Consider the following 16,621-nt stretch of genomic DNA (forward strand, 5'->3'; position numbering starts at 1 on the left):
TTCTAATTTATGATGGGCTAAATTAGAAATATCAAAAGTTTATAACTCTTCGATTATAAATAGGGGTTGAGGTCCCAAGATCATGTGTAACCCTAATTGTATTGACATCCCATCCTCATAAAATTCAAAAAGAAGCATTGTCTTTAAGGTGCAGCGGCACAACGCCTTCTCAATTCTCAATTCTCAATTCTCAATGCTCAGGCATCTAAGGATCGAATCTCATCTTTTGCGAATTAACGGTTGAATTTCCCTTAATGGGTGGTTGACCTAAGAACATTAGATTGATAGGTCGCCCATTGTGAGTGCTTCCTTTACTGACTAGTGGGAAACTTCCGTAGAGTCCCAAGATTAGTCGGCATAAGCTGGACACCAGGTGCCAACTAAAAAAAAGGGAACATATTGATCTTGAAGACTTCAACAAGATTAAACATACATTGTTATGAACTCAAGTATGATTTAAATTATTATTTATCATGTTAATATGATATGGAGAATCCTGAATTTAGATTTATGTTTTAAATCTGGAATCGTTTTCTAACAAGTGGTATGTGTCCATATCAATCTATTCAGATCTATAGTTGTTTATGAATTTAGATCTATGTTTTCATAAACCCTGAGTATTTTGATTAAAGTATATTTTCAGATCTGATTTTGGATTTATGCATTTTTCGAACTTCCACTTAATTAGGGTTCAGAGCTGCCGGAATAAGGTGCAATCCACCAATCCATTGTTGATTTCACGGCATAAGGCTACCCTAATTAATGGTGGTGGCAATGGTGATGGTGTGTCTTGGTTTTTAAGGTTAGGGTTTTCTGTGTTATTATTTTATTTTCTTTTTTGAATTTTTTTTAAATTGGATTTTAAAGGAAATATTCCTAACCCATGGTCTTATTTATGGATGGTGTTTAATTCGTTTAAGAGCATAATTTCGATTTTTTGATGCACCACTTTTGTACTTGGTCATTTATATATTGGGTTTTTCGTGTTGCTGAGATGTCGTATAAAATTTTATTATTATTAAAAATAATTGATTAATTCACTATTGGTTCAAATGTGTGATATTTTAAATGGATTGATTGAAGCAACATGTTATCAAAGTGAACTCTCATGTGTAGATCAATTTATTTTAAGATAATTGTATTTATATTATTAATGGCGGATATTAATAGGCCCAAAGGAAGATTAATATTTGGCTGAATAATATAAATACCATGGTAATTAATATGTGCTAATTCTATGGTTTTCCATAAGGGCAATTAGTCGGTCCAAAGATAGACCGATTGTTTGGTAGGACTTATTATCAATATTCGATTACAACATCAAGAGTACAACTTACAAATTAATATTTTTGTACCAACATGTAAATTTATCAATTATTTCTATGGATTCTTATATGGCTTTTTTTCTTCGCTTCTACTTCAATGATACCTTCTTGTTGGGATTGTAAGATTGCAAACAAAGTCCCACATTGAAAACACATGGGAAAGATCATGAGTTTATAAGAGAAAGATATCTTCATTAGTATGAGGCATTTTGGATAAAATCCAAAAATAAAACCATGAGGGCTTAGGCTCAAAGTGGGCAATATCATATCATTATGGAGATATCTAAATTTCTTTGGTCCTAATAATTGGTATCAGAGTCTGAACTACCAGAAGATTCAATCGCCGACTGTGCATAAAAGTTACGGTCTAATCGAGCCATGTGAGTAGAATAGAGCTCGTGTCCAGATCAAAAGGACCAGACACAACTCCTAGCTATGAGATAACTTAAATAGACTTAATTAAACCTAATAAAATTATCCCATTAATTATATATATATAAATAGATTATTTATTTTTTATTTTAAAATATTTAGATTAAATGATTTATTTTAATTAATATATTTTATATTTAAAAAATATTGAAAACTATATCGATACGACATGATATGGTACCGAAATTGTATCGTTCCGATCCAAGATCGAAACCTTCATAAGCATGGCTCAAGATTTTAAACTGAGCCCAGATCCCTCGTTCAAAAAAAGTGGACCAGGGGATGGACCACTTTTAATTGTGGTCGGATCGTAGCCGTGATCTGGCCGCAATTGGTTGTGATCTCTCCCTGGGTTCATCGTCCCCCCTAAGTTATAGTATGGGTTGGAGTGGGTGGTCGGAGGCCACATGGAGGTCTTCCCCCGCTCGGCGCCAAGCTATCTGGCAACTTGCCCACCATCGGCGGCCTCCGGCCACCCGCCCCGACCCAAACTATAACCTGGGGGGACAGTGAACCCAAGGAGGGATCGCAACAAATTACGGTCGGATCGCGGCCATGATCCGACCACAATTGCAAGTAGTCCATCCCTTGGTCCACTATTTTGTGGACCAGAGGATCTGCCCTCTTTTAAACCACGATTGCAAGTTTAGTCTTTCTTTAAATTCAAATATCATTGGTAGCGGTTCTTTATCGTCTCTTGAAAATCTTAATGAAATTTACATGTTGGTACACATGGTTTAAAATGAAAATTAACTTATGAGAATTCCGCATCTTTGTGGCATAAGCGATTCACATTTCTAAACAAAGAATTGAAAGACTTGTAAGTGATGTAATTCTCAGTTCCCTTGATTTTACAAATCTTGATGTTTGTATTAGTTGCATCAAAGGGAAAAGAACAAACATAAGACAATTAGATGCCAACAGAGCTTCGGATGCCTTGGAATTAATTCATATTGATATTTGTGAGTCATTCCCTATGGCTTCATGGAATGATCAATAATATTTTATTTCATTCATAGACGATTACTCTCGTTATGGGTATCTTTATTTGATTCACAAGAAATCTCAATCACTAAACATGCTCAAAGATTATAAGGTTGAAGTTGAAAACCAACTTTGCAAAAGGATTAAGGTTGTTAGATCTGACCATGGAGATGAATACTATGATAAATATGATACAACATATGAACGACGTCTAGGTCCATTTGCTAAATTCCTAGAGGAACATGGTATAGTCCCACATAGTAGACCATGTAGGGTTCTCCAAAAATGAATAGTGTATCTACGAGACGAAACAAAACACTAAAGGATATGGCAAGAAGCATGATTTCTCATTCAACCTCATTGAGTTCTCTCTAGGGAGAAGCATTGAAGGGTACATTCTTAATAGAGTACCCTTGAAATCAACGACTAAAACGCCATACGAACTTTGGACCAACAAAAGCCGAATTATCAGACACTTTCGTGTTTAGGGATGTCCAGCTAAGGCAAGGCCTTATAGACCAAATGAAAGCAAAATTGGACTCCAAAACAATTAGCTATTATTTTGTTGGATATTCCAAAAGATCAAGAGGATATAAGTTTTATGATCCCACGACTAAGTCCCTTTTTGAGATGGGAAATGCAACATTCTTTGAGGAAGCTGAGTTTGGAGTAGGGGTGCAAATGAGCCGAGCCACTCGTGAGCCGCTCGCGAGCGGCTCGGTCAAAACTCGACTCGAGCTCGAATTTGACCGAGCTCGAGCCGAGCTCGAGCTCATTGAACACTAGCTCGAGGGCTCGTCGAGCCAGGCTAATTTAATATTTTAATAATTAAAATTATTATTACTTTTAAAATAAACAATAAGTTAAGGAGGAGTTTGTGGCTAGAGCATGTCATTTGGTGTATTTGAGGTCTACGGTTCATATCTCCACTGGGGCAGGTTTTTAATTTATTTTTCCAAGTCAAGCTCGAGCCGGCTCGAGCTCGACTTGAGCTCGACTCGAGCTCGAGCTCGAGCTCAAACTCACAAGCTCGATCAAACTCGAGCCGAGCTCGAGCCTATGCAGTTTTCTCGAGCTCGAGCTGGCATGAGCTCGAGCTCGGCTCGACTCGATTACAGCCCTAGTTTGGAGAGAGAGATAAGGATAAAGAATTTGCTCTTGAAGAGGAATTAATTCAAATCCCTACCATTGCATTTGATCATGTCACCAAACAAGACATTGATCAAGAATCAAATATGAAACTTCAAGACAATGATGAACTCCCTAATACACAATGAGGAAATTATTCTTAATGAACAAACTCAACACCCTCAAACTCAAGAAGTAATGTCATTAAGGAGATCCACGAGAGAAAGGAGAAATGCTATTCCGAATGATTTCATAGTATTTCTCCAAGAACATGAGGATGGTATTGGACTAGTAGGAGGATGATCCTATCAACTTCCATCAGGCTATACAAAGTTCGAATTCTCAAAGGTGGATTGATGTCATGAATGAAGAAATTAAGTCGATATATGACAATAGCATTTGGGACCTCATTTCATTACCTAAAGGTGTGAATGGTAATGTAGAGAGATATAAGGTTCATCTTGTCACAAAAGGCTTCACTCAGAGGGAAAGCATAGATTATAAGGAGATTTTTTTCTCCAATTTTTTACAAAGGACTCCTTTAGGACTATTATGGCACTTGTTGCACATTTTGATCTTGAGTTACATCATATTGATGTAAAGATTGTGTTTCTCAATTGCAACACCGATAATACAATTTATATAATGCAACCAGAAAACTTTGTCTTTGGAGATGCAAGGAAAATGGTTTACAAACTTAAGAAATACATCTATGGACTAGACTTCCTTTCAATGGTATCCCAAATTCCATCAAGTAGTAACCTCTTTTGATCTTGCGGTAAATATGGCGGATTATTGTGCATGTCACAAGTTTAGTGGGAGTAAACATATTTCCTTAGTTTTGTATGTCGATGACATATTGCTTGCTAGCAATGATAAGGTTATGTTATTTGAAACCAAGAAATTTCTATCAAAGAAATTTGAGATGAAAGATCTTTGATATGCCTCTTTTGTATTAGGAATTCAGATACACTGGGATCGTTCTCGGGGTACACTTGGGTAGTCACAAAAGAGTTCCATCAAAAAGGTACTTAAAAGATTTGGCATGCAAAACAACAAACCAGGAAATACCGCTCTCGCTAAAGGAGACATTTTAGTTTAAAACAGTGCCCTAAAAATGACCTTAAAACTAAAGAAAGGCAAAAAAAAAAAAAATCATATGCTTCAACTATTGGTAATTTAATGTATGCTCAAGTTTACACACACCCAAATATTGCATACATTATTGGGATGTTATGCAAATATATGAGTAACCCTGGAATGGATCATTGGGTAGCAGCCATAAGAGTCATGCAGTATTTACAGAGAACAAAAGACTTCATGCTTACCTATAAGAAATCAAACCAATTTGAGATCATTGGTGCCAAGATAGTCGGAGATCCATCAGGCTATGTGTTCTTACTTGTTGGAAGGGCTATATCTTGGAGAAGTGTTAAGCAAACACTTGTAGCCTCTTTCACCATAGCGACAAAATACAAAGCATGTTATGAGGCATCCAACCACGAAATATGTCTGCGAAATTTTGTCACAGGGCTACCAATTATGGATGGTATTGAAGACCCTTAAAGATATTTTGTGACAATAAATCGACAGGTATGTTCTCTAACAACAATAGGAGCTTATCAAAATAGAAGCAAAATGACGTCAAATTCCTTCTTGTTAAAGAAAGGGTACAAAGTGGTCAGTTGGTTATAGAGAATATTGGAACAACTCAATGATTGTAGATTCGCTCACTAAAGGTTTGACACCCGTAGCCTTTTAGGAGCACATTGCTCGGTAGGAGTTTGTACATTAAAATGCTGAATCGTTAAAGGTATACCTTCATTATTTGTTTTTGAACTTTGGTTAAGGAAATAAAGTTTTTGGTTACACTCACTATATTTTTATCTCACTAAAGGAGCAATTAGAAATAGATATGTTTAGATCACATATTCATATTTGATATATGTCGTTTGGTTATATTGATATTCATGTTCATTGAAGGTTCAGTTGTGATCGATGCAACAAAGACCGCCTCGATCCAATATTGATATGATGATGGACAAGATTATGCGGGATGATCTGATTCAAGATAGCAAAGCAAAATTATGAGCGCTCTTTGGGATAAACACATTTCTAATGTAAGATATGTAACCCAAGTGAGAGATTGTTGGAAAAATAATCATGTTAGTTAACATATTTAATTAAATATGTTCATAAATGTCTATCTTAAAAGTGGAACCCAATAAAGTGATCTAATTAAGCTATATTTATTAGGTTAGAAGCATTAAGTTTAAATATGTATTTTATTTTGTGTAGAAACCTATTTCTTATTTCTAATTTATGATGGGATAAATTAGAAATATGGCAAGTTTATAACTCTTCGATTATAAATAGAGGTTCAGGTCCCCAGTTCATATGTAACCCTTATTGGCATCCCATCATCATAAAATTCAAAAGGGAACATATTAATCTAGAAGACTTCAACAAGATTAAACGTTTGTTGTTATGGACTCAGGCGTAACTTAAATTATTGTTTATCATGTTGATATGATATGAAGGATCCTGAATTTAGATTTATGTTATGAATCTGAAATCGTTTTCTAATAGCTCCCAAATATATAGTCATCATCTCATAAAGTGAAATCCCAGAGGCTCTTTCAGAAGAAATCTTAACTTACCAACATGCTAGAATTATACATTACTTGCTGGAAGCACCATGCCTTTTACAAGTACCACAGTCATCAATATCATGTTTCATACCATTAGTTTGACATCTTTTTGATAATCAGGCAGCATATGGACTTTCCGCAAAATTGTACTGTATATTGAAACTCACTTAAATATAAGTTCTATTTTCTAGCAGTAGAATCAATTTTATTTCTAACTTTTCCAGCAAGCAAAACTCTATTGATCCATGTCAAAATTCACAGGATTATTGCATATGCTAAAAGATATCCAGCTTTTCAACATAAGTCCAAAACAAAACAAAACAAAAAATGCAGTAACAAATCTGGCTTGCTTGGTGTGAATAACTTGGTGCGTATTAAATTAATAGCAGTATACAACATACAAGAAATATTGTAATATGGAAGTTATTGAAGCATCAATAGGAAGAAGATTCCTTTTGGCGATGAATCAACAATTAGCATTATCAGTTCATACTCACTTTAATCATTTTGATATATGTGAAAAGAAATTTGATAAAACTAATGATGAGATTTGGTACATGTACCTAAAAACATTCGTCTTTACTCCAGAGAGGAATTCAATTATTAAAACCAAAAAAAAAAAAAAAAAACAGTAACAGTAACAGAGAATATGAAGTGGGGAACCATTTTGCATGTTAAAAAAAATAAAGAACCCCGAGTACAGAAAACTGGCATAAAGCCAATCCACCCAAAAGAACACTACAATCTAACCTACCTTTGCAGGTGAATATCAAACTGGACCACTGTCTATCTTTTTAACGGATGCAGCCATCCGTAAGAACCAAATTCCAGTTTCCACCAGAATAAAACCCAAATAACCTAACAATCAACAATCCCACCAACGTCGCACATAAGGCAACGAGAGGTTCCGCTCCAGTTAGTCAAACGGACAAAAACAACGACGATTCAAAAACCCAGCTCTTTCTCAATTACCAATCCATCGAGAAACGAACCCGCTGGAATGAGAAACGTAAACTTTAAGCATCGCTCTAGTCTAAGATGACAGAGCCCAACAGGAAGGCTATGGATCCGAGAGATGCAACAAGGACAAGAGAAGAAAAGCGAGAACCGGAGAGGTTACTGACAGAGGTAGCGATTCGATCCGGAGGAGCTGGAAGCAGGGAAGAGCCGCGGCCACCGCTGCTGCCGTCCGAGATGGGGGACGGAGGCAGTTGCTCTAGATTAGAAGGCGTTTGATCGGTAATAGGGACTTCCTTGCCGACGAGAGGGAGAGATATTTTTGTGGTCGGTAAACTCGTTCTACTACTACTATTTTTGTGGAGGAAGGGAGGGCTTGGTTCTCTGCTATTTCTTGCCGTAAGTCGAAATGCGCGTGAGAGTGACGAGAAGAGAATAAAGAAAAACAAGAAGCAGCAGCAGAAGCAGCAGAAGAAGAGACTAGATCGAGTGGGTGGGCGGGCGGGTGCATGGCGTTACGTCAATCGATGGGTGGGTACAGCTGTCGGGTACATGTCACCGAGTGGGAAAGCCAACGAGGCGTGAGTGGGCATGTAAGGCAGGCAAGGCGGGCAGCGATAGGATAGACCAGATTACATCTCAAGGATATCTTATAAATCATGAGGATATTACACACATCTTAAAGATATTATGATATCTTAAGATATAATCTGATTCATCCGATCGACAGAGGACACGGGAATAAAAAAAAAATTTAGAGACAGAAGATTTGATCTATAAGGCGGGAGCCACCTGTCTGAGTCTGCGGGTAGACTTTTCCGGGGGAGTTCGGGATGTCTATTTTCGGCAATGCCATTGTGTTTATTGGACTCTTTCTCTTCCTTCGGGAAGCCGTTATGTGAGGGTGGGGGCCGTGGGGCCGAGGGAACGGGATGGGAACCGACATTTTAGTGCCGACCGAATTCCTACTCTCTTGACCCACGTGGTTATCCACCACGTCAGCATTTATATGAGAAATATACATTTTTTATTTTTCTCCTCTTGGATTCCATGATATTAACGATTTGACTTTTTTTACTCAAGTGAAGTATATTAGAGAAAGGAGGACAAAAAGTAAAGAGAGAGAGCGGAGAAAGTTAAGTAAAAGGAAAAAAAAATAATTAATTGATATGGAAAAGAGGAATAAAAAAAAAGGCACGGAGAATCGAACTATTAATTTCTTTATTATTAAGTTTCACTTCAATTATACTTGCGTTCATTGTATCACTCTTGCCTTAGTGTTGCATCCTAAATTAGTAAAAAAAATTTAATAATCGAAGTATCTAATTTTTAAAAATAATTAATTCTAAAAATGATTAACTCAGTCCTATAAAAATATTTTATAGACTATCAAAATAAATTTAAAAATATAAATAATTTTTTATCCAACTCTCAATAGTCTAAATTTTTTTATATGATGGAATAGAAATCACCCTTAAAATATTTTATATTTTATTTTTTCGTTTTTCTTTTCTTTTAAAAGTAAAACGTAGCTAAATAATAAAACACATGCACAAATACATGGTTTCTTTTTACTTAGTTTACGGTCTCCTACTACTAGTCCAAGATTTATGATCTTTTAGATCATTTATGATTGAGTAATCACTATAAATTTCTTTTCCGAACAATTATTTGAAGGCAAAAATTCACCTCTTATAGGGTGCGGTAACAAGTTTATCATCCCTTAGAATTGAAAGCACGGAAAAACATGACTTAATAAAAAGTATACCAACAAAGTAGATTGGAACAAGGCTTTATTATCATAGGAGTACAATAATGTAGCGTCATTTGCACAAGATGAGAGCATGAAGCCTTATGAAAGTTGATATTGAAGCCTCTAGTCGAGCTGCCTTATATATCATATTACTGGTCGACAAATGCCTTAATCAGTCACCTAATCCCCTTGATTACTGAATCTAGAGCTGGTCTATTGGTCGATTGATCTGCAAGTTCGGTCAAGTGAACTTGTATTCTACCAATACATTTATGTCACCTTGGTACCTTGACATTGATCCCGACCATGTCTACCTCGCAAAGCCTATCCTTGACCGCATAAATCGCCATGTCAATCATTTGAAACAAAAAAAAAAATGTAGATCCGCTACCTTAGTGGTCCCCCTAGTACTGACCCCACGAATATGGAAGGAGATAAATACAAGTACACAGGTCATAGGTGCATGGTGGGTAAACTCAGGTCGTTAGTTCCTGAGAATCGATTTCTGGTCATTACGTCAGAAATGACATGCGTCCATCGTCTGCGCTACACCCTGAGGGCCCATGTCAACCATTTGAGTATCAATCATTTGAGGCTTATCCTTAACCACCTCGGACTCCACATCAGCAGATCTGACATCTTAGCTATTAGGTCATACACTATGTCATCTCGATGTTCGATCGACTGAACCATCATTCGATCGACTAAATCACCATTCGATTGACTAAATCACCATTCAATCGCTGGACTATTCGGTCTATCGGTTAACCCGTTCGATTGCCCTAATTATGCAACACAAAGTTAGCACAGACTATAGTATATAAAGCAATTTCTAGTTTAGACAGTCACTCAACTATTTGATCTCGACTTCAGACTCTGAGTTGAACTCTTAGTCAAATCGTCAACTAGGGTTGTTGCTATAATGAGGACTTGTTCTTATTTGTTCCTTTTAGAAGAACTTCTTCACTCCATGATTTTACCTGCATGTATCATTTGCCAAACATCTAGTCTTTTAGATTTGTTCGGACTTTCTCTGCTCAACATTCGATCACTTGACTCGTCAGGTCTTCCTTTGACTCTCAATTTTTGATCCTTATTGACTCATAGAATCTGTCTTGCCAGATATCTTGTCCAATGACTCATTTAGACTTTTCTACTTGGTGTCCAGTTCTCTTGATATACTAAGACTTTCGTTGCCAAATATCTAATTCACATGATCTAATAAGGCATTTATGTGTTAAGTCACATACTTACTTAACCATATCATTAGATTACAATACAGTTTAAGTTTAAACTTTTGTTAATATTAAAATTTAGATTTGATTATATGTTATTCCATGGACCAACATATCTCTCTAGAGGAAAAATTTTATAGTGCACTGTAATGTAATTGAAAATCAAATCATAAATGCTTAGGAACTACTGGAGCGCTTCTAAATTTGATAATGCCCTGTAATTGAAAATCAAAACATAAATACTTAGGAACTACTAGAGCAATAATTTGCCCTACCTAGAATCATATCTAACATCTATCGTGACACCAACACATCTGCATGCCTCAACCTTGACAATCTCTGTCACACTATCAATCTCCAACCCATACTGTAACGACCCAATTTTCCTTATTTCAAGTTCCAAATGTCCATAAAAATATTTGGAAATACTTTTAAAATATTCTAGAGATTTTTAGGAATTTTTATGTAATTTTTGGAGGTCATTTAATAGGGTTACAAAAAGAAAGAAGTTTTGATAAAAAACGTTGAAGGTGAGATTCAAACCCACGACCTCGGGTCGGACTGACCCCAGCACAACCGGCCCAACCAGCTGAGCTACGCTCATTTTGTTAATTATATATGGAGCGATATATATTTAAGTAATAGTTAGGAACAGTAAAATAATAGGAAATAAAATGGTTGCAGCTGGTAACGATCCCTCGTGTTGAGCTTTAAGCAGAACGCAGCCCACCAACAGACCAGCCGCGGGTTTGTTAATAAAACCCGAATCAAGTTGTATTTAAGCAATAGTTAGTTAACAGAATATTAAAGTTATAAGAAGAGAACTTAGGTTTTCCCCGTGAGAAAATCTTCTCCTCTCCTCCTCTCGCGACGGCGTTTTTCTCTCGCGGCGGAAACGAAGAAACAGGCGGTAGGGCTCGATCTCCGGTGCCGGCGAAGGGTTTTTCCGGCCGGTCTCCACCCGTGCATGACCACCTCGACGAGGGGAGCTCGGAAACACCAAGAAGCCGCCGAGATCTTCACCGTCTCCGAACCCTAGAACCCCTTTTCCTCGGTTTGAATCCAAGAACACGCGGTGAGTTGCTTCTCACCTGCAGTAGGAGTAGCTCCGAATTGGCTTTGGTGTTTTTCTTGTTTTCTTGAGTTTTGCAGTGAAGAATCTTGGTTTTTGTTTGCTGCCGTGAACCTTAAAGAAAGAAGAGACAAATTAGTTCAGTAAGCATGAAGAACAGATTTCGGATTCCTGTGTTGGGCAAGGAATAAGGAAGAGTTTAGTTTCCTTTAAAGCATGTAGTTTGATTTTGTAGAATGGTATGTTATGATACAATACATGAAGAACAGCCATGTTTTCCTAGGTTTTCAGTAGCAAATCTTTGTTTGGTTGCAAGGTGTGTACAATGGCACAATGTTGGTGAATATGCTGTGAGATACTTGATTGTAGTTTAGTCCTTAAAGCATGTAGGTAAATGTACTGCAGATTTATGCAATTGGTATGGAATTTGTGATGTGTTCAGATTATGGTGGTGTAGAATCAATTCTGTTGATGCTCTGTGAACAGTTAGGCTAAGAAATTTTATAGACAGTAAGTGGTAATATGATGAGCAAGTTGATTTATAAAAGCTGGAGAGAAGATTATTTTATAGCAAATAGAAAGATGTAAGTGCAGGTGATGACAAAATTAAATCTTGGATGTGAAAGATTTTATGGATCTTAAAAGGAAAACGAGAGTATGAAGCTTTTTAATGTTAAAAGATCTTAGTTGAAGAATTAGCAATGTGAGAGACACAGTAATATAAAGATAAATAAGAGTTAGAGGGAGACAAGGGATAGTCATAACATATGACAGTATTAAGCTCTATAATAAGTCAGATCAGCAGGAATGATGATAAGAGAATACTAGTAATGTTAGATGGATTCTAAGTAAATTGTAGTATATAGTATATTTACTGCAACTCTACTTGCACTATTCAGCTTATATCAGTTAGATCTCTTAATGGCTAATTTAAACATGCAGTGATCTCTTCATTTTGTAGTTTAGTGTTTCAGTTTGAAATTGTTCTGTTAATTCCGAGCACGAACAGTTTAGATTTCCTTTGCCTATAGGTTAATGCTATTGTGAGTAGTTGATCTATTTAATTTATGGTAGTTACTTCACTTATCAGCTTTGGAGATGTAGAACCATGGAACAATTAGAATTGTAGCCTATATTCTACCATGCACGAATAGTTTTTTTGAAGCTTGCTGTGAGGTTTCGGTTTGTAGCAGATAAAACAGATTTTCAAAGTGTTAAAGATGGTTTCTAGTGTGCATTGTATTCCTTGGGTTGACTGCAGAATTTCTGGACAGATTAGAAGGAATAGATTTAGGTGTGGTAGTAGATGTGTTCATTGTTTCATTTTTAGTGTAGTTTCCTTTAAGCAACTAGTGCTATAGCAGTGCAGATTTTTTTTATTAGTATGCAGATTTTGCTAAGCTTAGTATACAGATTTTAGATAAGCTTAATATGCAGATTTTAGTTAAACTTAGCATGCAGATTTATGTTAAGCTTTGTATATAGATTTTCAGTACGTAGGGTGTGTTCTAGTGCACACCAAGTGTTCGATAGAATGCTTAGCTCAGTAGGATGCTACAATAAGCATCTAAATAGCACAGTGAATGCAGTAAGAAGCATTTAATTCAGCTTATATAGTCTTGCTACAGCTTTTATGGACTAGATGTCCAATGGGTGGGCTCCCACAGTCGCCTCTAGGTTCAGATAACCTAGTTCTAGGTTCAGATAACCTAGTTAAAGCAAGATAAGAAAATTAGCTATGAAATCAGTATTTTATTTTCAGCAGTGGCACTGTACTGGATTAGATATCCATTGGGTTGGGCTCCCACAGTCGTCCCTAGGTTTAGATAACCTAGATTCGGAACTTGCAATCCCGGGTTTAGTTAGGGATGCGCGCACAGCAAGTACAGTTGCCGGGCCCATCAGCAGCATGATTACTATTTTGATCTATTATGTAAATAGTTTTCAAAACTTCACAAATTAGTTATGTGAATACAAGTTAGACTCAGTTTAGCATTAATTAGTTCAGCTTATGTATCAGTTCAGTTTCTTATTGATACACATGATAGTTCCATGATTAGCTATACATGTTTAGCATTTCAGTTAGTATGATTCCTTTATTGCTATTTATGAGCATGATTAGCTATACATGTTTAGCATTTCAGTTAGTATGATTCCTTTATTGCTATATATGAGCATGATTAGCTATACATGTTTAGTATTTCAGTTAGCATGATTTCTTTGCTATTTATGAGCATGATTAGCTATACATGTTTAGTATTTCAGTTAGTTAGATTTCTTTGCTATTTATAAGCATGATTAGCTTTACATGTTAACTTTTCAGTTAGTTTCTTTGCTATTTATGAGCATGAGTAGCTTTACATGTTAGCATTCAGTTTTAGCATGTTTTTATTTATATACATGCATATCGAGTTTTTGTGAGTAGGATAGCGCTCACTAAGCTTTTAGCTTATAGATACTATTTTTCCTCCTACTGCAGATAAAGGAAAAAACTAAAGTATAAGGAAGAAGGCGACAAGGAGATGCTGTGACAGTGTGTGTGATGCTAGGACTATGGAGAGATCCAGAGTTCGCTAGTGAATTTTCAGGACCTACCTGTTTAGAGTTTTAGTTTATGTTATTATGAAGTTGAGATTGTAATTGAGTTTATTTCCGCATTTGTAGTTTGATACCTCCTATTGTTGGAGTGATATGGTTGTTTGTCATTGCTGGAGTAGTTTCATATTTTTATTGTGCTATTATACTGTGTGGTTGTGAAATTATATGTGCCAGCCGCCTGTGGCTGAGTATACATGTTATGTATCCCAGTTTGGGGTCACCGGTACAGGGGAGATTTTGTCGAAATTTTTCGGTAGAGTTTCTATGTGATTTTTAATCATACCGGTTAAGTAGAGTTAGTAGTCAAGTAGCGTCCACCTTTAGAGAGTAGTAGTAATAGTGTAGAAAGGTGGGTTGTTACACATACAATAAAGCAAACCTTATCTACAAGACCCTTGCCAAACCACCAACTCAAAAGCATTCTGCCTGCCGCTCCACCTTCAAACTCTAACTTTCAGCATTAGACTTGTTGAAAATTAAAATTTTAACTGCCAAATAGTTTCTTTTAAGTTGGCACTGGGTTATCATGTCTACTGATTAATTGTGAAATAACTTTTTTAAATAATTTTTTTAGTGGTTATTGGATTGTCAGTTTACACTGATTAATTTTGGGATGACTAATTTAATTTCATAAAAAAAATTTATCGGTCATCAAAGTAAATTAAAAAATATTCATCCATCAACCTAGAGTTCTTAAATCAAACACCAGTTATAAGATAAATTCATCCGTTAATTTAGTGAACTTAAAACTCAATTCTCGTACACCTGAAAAATGAAGAAGATATTATGCTATTATTCTATTGTCCCCTGTTTGAATACTTGGTTTTGATACATATGACTCTAATTCATCTTATATATTGATGTTATGATTATTATTTTTTTAATTTTGTGAATACAAATAAATAAATTTCTCTAAAAATTAAACTAAATTTTTTTAAATAATAACTATTATATTTTTCAATACTTTCTAAAATATAATAAAATTATTAAATATTCAATAGTCCCATTTGATGAATATAATTTTATCATTTTCAACGTAGTTATAGTATTTAAAAAGCATCTAATCAGTATTTTCAACTTTGTTATCTATCAATATAATAAATTTAAATAGACTTTTCTAAAACAAAAACTAAACTCGCTTTTTAAAAAAAAAATCATAAAGAACTCTATACTATATATTTTTATTGAAAAAATATGAACGGAGAAGTGGGGTGGATGAAAGATAGAATTTTAGTTTTCTATTGGGAGTTCCAAGATATAATAGTTAATTTACATGGAATCGGAAGAGACTTTGATTTTTTTCTCATATGCGTCCTCGCTGAATAAAATTGACTCATATGTGAGCACGACTTACATTCATCGAACGTCAGACCAGTCGAAACAAAATTTACTCAAACAAATCAACTAACATTTTACTAAATGAACTCATTTTACTTGCTGCTCAAGAATGCAAAGGATGCTGAGCTGATTAATAGTGAATCTGTAACTGACCGAATTGCTCAACCATACTTATATATAAAGGGGTCATGACCTTGGCCAGAGATAGCAAACGTAAATCCACCCTCGTTCTCCTAAATTTCTTTCTGCAAACGCAAATCCATCCTTGTTCCCCTAAATTTTTTTCTGTCTGTCGTGCATTTCGTTTGACAAAATCTTAGTGATAGTATTTGGGTACACACTAAGTTCGTCACAACCAATCAATGTTTTGTTTACATGGTCTTCCCTTTGTATTTTGAGAAACAGACATCCAATGAGATTTCAAAGCACAATCGAAGGAGATGAATCTATTTTGAGGAAAATAGATCAAACACAAGTCTCGACATCAAACTTCCTAACTCGGCAGCACTTTTCCAACTGGGTAGAGTGACTCACTCGGGCTTGAGCGACACTTGATAATTGGGCATGCGACTTCCCGATTCAGCATCGTTCTTCCGACTCGGCGCACAAACACTACAAAAAAACAATAATTTAGGGACGAAAGTTTGGGACGAAAAATTTTCGTCCCAAAATCGCAACAATTTTGGCGACAAACACAAAATTTGATCCAAATTAGAAACGAAATTTGCAACAAAATATTTTCGTCGCAAATTTCCAACGAATATTATTTTCGTTGCAAAATTCGTCCCAGATTCTGGAACAAATCCAGGATTCGTCCCAGATTCTGGGACAAATCCAGGATTCGTCCCAAATTCTGGGACGAATCCAGGGTTCGTTCCAAATCGAAATTTATTTTCAGAAAAAAATGAAAAAAATGGGTCAAAATCTGGGACGAATCCAGGATTCGTCCCAGATTTTGGGACGAATCCGGAATTCGTCCCAAAAATAAAAAATAAAAGAAAATTTATTTGGAAGGCCTAAATATGGACCTAACGATCTCGGAATTTCATGAAACAAGTTTCTATGGGTTCCTAATTTTCTCATGATCTTAAAAATATCCTCATCCATAATTTTAACCTCATATATTTAGTATGGTGATTTTTTAACCC

At 35.8% G+C, this 16,621-nt stretch overlaps 1 protein-coding gene across 2 annotated transcripts in view; it reads right to left on the bottom strand.

The window, feature by feature from the left end:
• Window positions 1-7,935, bottom strand: part of LOC122051168 (phosphatidylinositol 4-phosphate 5-kinase 9-like) — a 45,290-nt gene extending 37,355 nt beyond the window's left edge. Inside the window, exons 1-2 of one of the 2 annotated variants that reach the window (XM_042612146.1) lie at window positions 7,645-7,935; window positions 5,198-5,381 (exon numbers count right to left, since the gene is read on the bottom strand). The gene's annotated coding sequence lies outside the window, so the exon portion shown is untranslated. The remainder of the gene's footprint in view (window positions 1-5,197; window positions 5,382-7,644) is intronic. The other variant, XM_042612145.1, reaches the window with a different exon arrangement.
• Window positions 7,936-16,621: the final 8,686 nt, after the last annotated feature.

Source organism: Zingiber officinale, chromosome 3A (genome assembly GCF_018446385.1).
Source record: "Zingiber officinale cultivar Zhangliang chromosome 3A, Zo_v1.1, whole genome shotgun sequence".
Classification (NCBI taxonomy): domain Eukaryota; kingdom Viridiplantae; phylum Streptophyta; class Magnoliopsida; order Zingiberales; family Zingiberaceae; genus Zingiber; species Zingiber officinale.